Source organism: Belonocnema kinseyi, chromosome 10 (assembly GCF_010883055.1).
Source record: "Belonocnema kinseyi isolate 2016_QV_RU_SX_M_011 chromosome 10, B_treatae_v1, whole genome shotgun sequence".
In the NCBI taxonomy this organism is placed as follows: domain Eukaryota; kingdom Metazoa; phylum Arthropoda; class Insecta; order Hymenoptera; family Cynipidae; genus Belonocnema; species Belonocnema kinseyi.
Window position 1 is genome coordinate 40,752,563 of NC_046666.1, and position 6,613 is coordinate 40,759,175.

A 6,613-nucleotide genomic window follows, 5' to 3' on the forward strand; every position below is an offset into this window, starting at 1 on the left:
TTCTAAATCTGGTTTAAGACTTCGAAATCTTTGTTAAATTTTGGAAACCTTACTGACAAGTTAAAAATTTTCAGGAAATTTTTGTGAAATCACAGAAATGTTTGAAATATTTTAAAATATTTGATATTTCTAAAATATTGGAAATCTTGGTAATCTTTGAAAACTTTCAAATTGGTGTAATCTTCCAAATTGTGCTTACATCTTACAAATTAAGGAATTCTTGAAAATCTTTAGATTCTTTGATAAACCTTTGAAAATTTCTTGCAAATTACAAATGTTTGATAACATCTTTGAGATTTCTGTAAAATATATCTGAAATCCTCGAAATATTTATGATTTGTGAATTATTAGAAATATCCTAAATATTTGTTAATTCTTTGAATTTTTTAAAAATCTTGTAAACCTTAAAGTCTTTATTGAATCTTCGAGAATTTGTTGACAAATAAAACGTTTGTATGAAATCTTGGTAAAAAGTAAAATTTTTGTGAATTATCTGAAAGTTTCGAAATCTTTTTAAGTCTTTGAAATTTGTGAAATATAAGAAATTTTGAAACCATTAAAGTCTTTAATAAATGTTTAAAAATGTTTTGGCAAATAATACATTTTTACGGAATATTTTTTGAATCTTTGAAATTTTCGTGAAATATATGAAATCTTTTGAAATTTTTGATAATTTTGAAATATCTTAAAAATGTATGCAATTTTTAAAGTTTTTGTTGAATTTTCGAAAATATGCTTAAAAACTCAACTTTTTTTAATGAAATGTTTGAAATATTTTTAAAGCTTTGAAATTTGTGAAATTTTGAAAATGTTTGAAATTTTATGAATTATTATAAATCTAGCTTAAATCTGTAAGAGCTGTAAAATTGGTAAATTATTTGAAATTTTGTTTAAATCTTAAAAATTTATGAAATCTTGGAAATCTTTAAAGTCTTTGATAAATCTTCGGAAATTCTTTGACAATTTGAATTTATTTTAATCAAATCTTAAAAATCGTTTGAAATCTTTGAAATTTCTAAAATTTTGGAAATCTTTGATTGAGGATTTTTTAAATCTTCGAAATCCGAAATTTTTTCAAATATTTTGCAGTATTTAAAATCACTAAATCTTAAAATCAAGTGAACACCCGAAACTCTGCAATTCACTATTTATATTTTGTCAAATAAACCAAAAGCCATATAAATTTTTTTGTTTCACCTGTTTATATAATAGCTATATTCTATATTTGATTCAACACAAGTTGTTTCGACTTGATACAATTTTTATTTGAATAGCGCTAGTAGTCTAGAACATATCTTGTATCCCTTTCTCTATTTTTCCCGTAGAAGTATCTTAATCTGTCCGGAAATTAGAACTATTTTTTTCAAAGTTTTAAATATATCACCTTTTTTTGCAGAGCCGAGTATGCAGTCCAAGAAAAGTACTTCATTCCCAATTGGATCTAACAAAAGGCGCGCACTAAATCAACCTCTGATTTCAGAGAGTTCAGTACAAGGAGGAAATTATGGAAATCCATCACAATTTCTTGAAGTTCAAAGTCCAAACAAACAAGTCACTGGTCAACAAAATACTGGTTCAAAACAGTTTGTTCCAAGGTCTGTCTCGCAAACCCATTCTTCACGTGGCTTTAACGATCCTATCGTAGGGGAATATCAAAATGCAGATGGAACGTCTCCACCCGGGACTCCTCCAGGTCAAGGAATCAAACCATTAACTCAACCACCTCCTCGCCCAATTGCCAACAGGATATTAAAAAGAAAAGACGGATAATAAATAGCAGACTCTACAAGAAACTCAGGATACCAATGACACTCAGGAAACTACCAATTAATGAAATTAAGATCACGTTTTTCTTTAAAAAAAACTTGGATAAAAATTTTTAAGAATTTCAGAACCAACAGTCACAGGAAATTATAGAGCAGCTTCACAAATTTATGAATTCATCCTTCACAAGAACCTATCAAAATAATGATGATTTTAAAACCAAACTGTTATACATTAAAGAAGCTTGTAATCAGAACAACCACAATTAAAGTAACGAAAGGAATACAAAACGAATATAATCTCACATAGCTTTATGTATTGATAAATATTTGAATTAAAATGTTTTTAATTTGAAATAAAGGCATGGTTTTTGTTTATTTCAAACGCTTATATCCGGAATTGAAAACGAAACAAGTAGAAGAATAAACTAACCAGTGTATTTGTGAAGGAGTTTATCAATTTTATATCTAGTACCTACAATTTTTTTCTCCACTTTTTCTTAAGAGGATTTTAATCATTTTTAATTCAAATATATAATTATTTTGACATCGAACGAATATCTTTTTTGCGTTACTGGATTACACGAACTTGGGTACGAACCTTAGAAATTATTCAAACTTCAGCACTCCCCTAAAATTGTAAATAAATAAATCTTCATCTTTCTCAGATTCGGCACTTTCATTATAAATAAACACTGCGTGAAAAGGGCTTACTTAAGGAAATAGGGACGATTAAAATATCACAAATAATAAAATTCCTAAAAAAAAAAATATTCGAACTAGAAAATTACCGATTTGGAAAATTCTAAAATAACAGACATTGTAAAATAATAAAATAATAAATAAAATTATATTATGACATTTTGTAATATGAGCAATTTTATTTTGGGAATTTTCTATTAACGGAAAATTTCCAAATTCTGTAATATCATTAATAAAAATTTTATAATTGAGTAATGTTCTACTTTCAATTTTTTCAGTAATTTTCCTTGATCAGAAATTACATTTTTTAGGATTTTTTTCACTCTTTCCATGAAATAAAAAAATAAATATTTTAAGTTTGCCTAGAAACCATAATTTAGGCTTATTTCTAATTCCGGTCCGATGAAATTTTTTTTTACATTTTTCGAATTAAAAAAATATATATTTAGATTTAGTTTTATTTACGATCAAAATTAAAATTTAAAACCACTAGAATTATATACCATTTCAACTGAGAACATAAAAATTGAATAAGTTCTCAATAAAGCTTTGTAATCAGAAAATTCAAAATAATTAGCGTTTGAAATTGAACCATTTCCAGTTTTGTAAATCCGTTTTCAAAGTTTTAGTATTTTTAAAATGCAAGCTTTGATAGTTAGACATTTTTAAGTCGATAAATTTCTATACCTGAAAAAGTGAAAATTTCACTACTTGAATTAGTCAAAGCTATTTCAATATTAAAATAGTGAAATCACTTTCTTCCACCATTGCAATGAGTGAAATTCACTATTGTCATAGTAAAATTTTCACTAGTACTCAATTAGTGAAAAAATGATTAATTCAAATAGTGAAACTGATGAAACAGATGAGATGAGTCAGGTCCAATGTATCAGGCTTGCAGAGAGAATGTCAGCTTTTGGTATGTTTTAATTTTCTTTTCATAAAACAGTAGTATTACAATTGAAGAAAAAAAGTGCGAATTCTGTTAAAATGGGATAAAAGGGCTCACGCAATTTTAACAGTTTGCAGGTTATGTTGTTATTTTCTTTCTGACGTGTCGATATTTTCTCTGCAAGATAATTATGTTTTACAGGTTATTAGTGTTTACTGACACTATATAAATAATTTTTTTCCTAATTTTAGGTCTCTGTAGCTGTCTCTGTATTCTGAACTGTATAAATAGATATTTAAAAAACTTTTATTCCGTAATATATCATTTTTATCTCAAACACGTACAAATAATTTTTCTTGCTACTAAGATGATATTTCTTCTTTTACAGGATTTCAAGTTCAGAGGGTCAATTTTTAATTTTTTTAAATTGCCATTTAAAAATACCCACAATTGAAGTTTTAATTTGAAAGATGATACCTTCAAAAAATACCAGATTAAAAAAATCGAAAACTGCTATTGCTGAAACTTGTTATGCTTTATTGCAAGTTAAAATATCTATTGGTTTTTTTAAAGGAAAAATTACCTGACGGTGTCATAATAAAGTTAAACATGCTAATAAAATAGAACTTGTGTTTAAGTTATAATTTTTTTAAATAAGCGAACATTAATTTGTTTAATTCAGGTAAATTTGATTTAAAAAATCTGCCCGCTACGCGGTTACATTGAAAATGCTCTAACTCTGACCATTTTCTTTTTATAGAAAAAAGTCATAGGGATACATTGTTTGAGTTTCTGAGTACTATGAATAACCGTGCATAGAATCTTCACATCTTGAAAAAATGTGGTTTCAAAAATTTGTTGCACGATCAAATTTTGAATTTTCAACTTTTTGACGAAATTGAAAAAGTTGTTATCATAACCGTGTAGGGCTTTCAAAAAGAAACGTTTTTCTTTTCTAGACTTTTTTTCGTATCATGCGTTGTTTGGCTTAAATAGTTCATTTTAGTTTGTTTTTCTGGATTTTGAAAATGCTATAACTCTAGTAATATTTGGTTTTTCAAAAAAAGTCATTAGGATAAATTGTTGAATTTTTTAAATTCTATAAATAAACGTACAGAGAATTTTTAAATTTTGAAAAAAGTGGTCTCAAAAATATTTATAATGTGCCCAGTTTTTGAATTTTCATCCAAAATGGCTGGCTAACGAACTTGACCTTTATTTTGGGACACTCAACGAGTGTATTCAAGGGCAATCTAATAGTTTAATATTTTCAAAAGTTATCGTGTTCACAGACAGACAGACATACATACATACATACATACATACATACATACATACATACATACATACATACATACATACATACATACATACATACATACATACATACATACATACATACATACATACATACATACATACATACATAAGTACATGCAGCCATACAGACATATAGACAGACACATTCGTAAAAACCTGTTTTTCGGATTCAGGGGGTCTCAAAACGTGGACATTTCACAAAAACTGAGGGGGTCAAATTTTACACAAATCTAATATCTTCTTTGATGAGAATGTAAAAATCTTTGTTTTGTTTTAGACTTTTATGCATGAGAAGCAAGGGGTGGTACAGAAACAATTATGGGGAAGGGAGGGATTTCGTGAAATCGCACTGCTTATCATGAATGAACGAAGCAGTTCCAAATGTAAACAAAGAAAGATTTTCATTTTAAATAAAAAACAGGTGAACTAAATGAGAAAGTCGAATTAAAAAAAAGGAGTTGAATCCTCAACTAAAACAGATTCATTTTCAAAAAAAAGTTGAATTATTTAACAAATTTTTTTTGCACAAATTACATAAATTTGCAACTAAATAGTTGAATTGAAAAACTAAAAATGACGAATCTTTAACGCAAAAATATACATTTTTAAGTAAGAAAGAACAAATTTTCAAGAAAGCAGTTAAATTTTTATCTAAACGCATAATTTGTTACCATATTGTTTATTTTTCAACCAAAAAGATTATTTTTCCAAAAAAAATCAAGAAATCACCTTAAAATATTTTCAATTTGTTTAAACAATTGTGCATTATTTGAAAAGTTATCGTTAATATTAAAATTGTCCATTAGCAGTTATTTGTATGAAAAGGACGACGGAAATTGCTTAAACGTAACAATAATACGTAAAAATGTATTTTTTTTATTTTTGAGTCATTTGTGGTGCTACTAAAAGGGGTGGGGGTGGGTTGGAAATAAAAGTTATTTGTATAGTTTTATTTTGCAAGCACTCTCCTTAAATTTCTATAAAACTTGACTCGTTTCAATGCACTTTACTGCAGTTTTTGTCAAAAAAATTTGAAATTCTCTATGAATTTGGTGAAAAAACTGATTTAAAGGGAATTTTAAATTCACATGAAAGACAAACTAAAATGAAAATGCATAATCGGCTCTCTGCTTAGTGAAACATAAATTTATTTTGGTTTAGAATTCAACGATTTGGTTGAAAATTCTTTTTTTTTTGTTTTGTTGGATTCATCTATTTGATTAAAAGTTAAGCTATTTTCGTAAATATATGTCCCTTTTGCTTGAATGTTCGAATATTTTCTCTGTAAACTTTTTTTTATCTCTTGTATTAAATTTTTTTTCAAACTTTCGCTGTTTTATTAATTTTGAACTTTTTTACAAACTATCATTGAATTTAGAAGAGTATGAAACTTCTAATTCAAAAAGTATAAAGTAAATATCTTAATCCTTTAAAAAAATCATAATTTAAGATTTTCTAAACTTATACATCTTTGTCGTTTGGTTCTAAGAAATTTCTAATGGCAAAAGGAACCGTTATACAAAATTTTATGCTTCTTATACATTTTATCAAAATCTACAACTGTATTAATATTTAATTTAGCAGAACTAAATTGAAGAAGGTAAGTTAAAAATTATTTCAACTAATGTTTAGAAAAATACAATCTTAACTCAATTCAACTGTGTATAGTGTGAAATAGTAAGTTTGTGAGAGGTTTGAATTTTATTAAAACAAATTAAAAATTATACTATTTTGTTAAAAATTGGTTTCTTTTGCTCAAAAGCTAAAATATTCTCGCTCTAAATGGTTTTCGTATTTTTCGTATTTAAAAAAGAGGATTCTTTGGGGTCACAGCGCAACTTGAACTAAAAGTATCAATATGTGACGTATATGTACCATAAATTGTATATACGTGAAAAATGTTAAAATTGAATATATATTTATCAATAAATTGGAT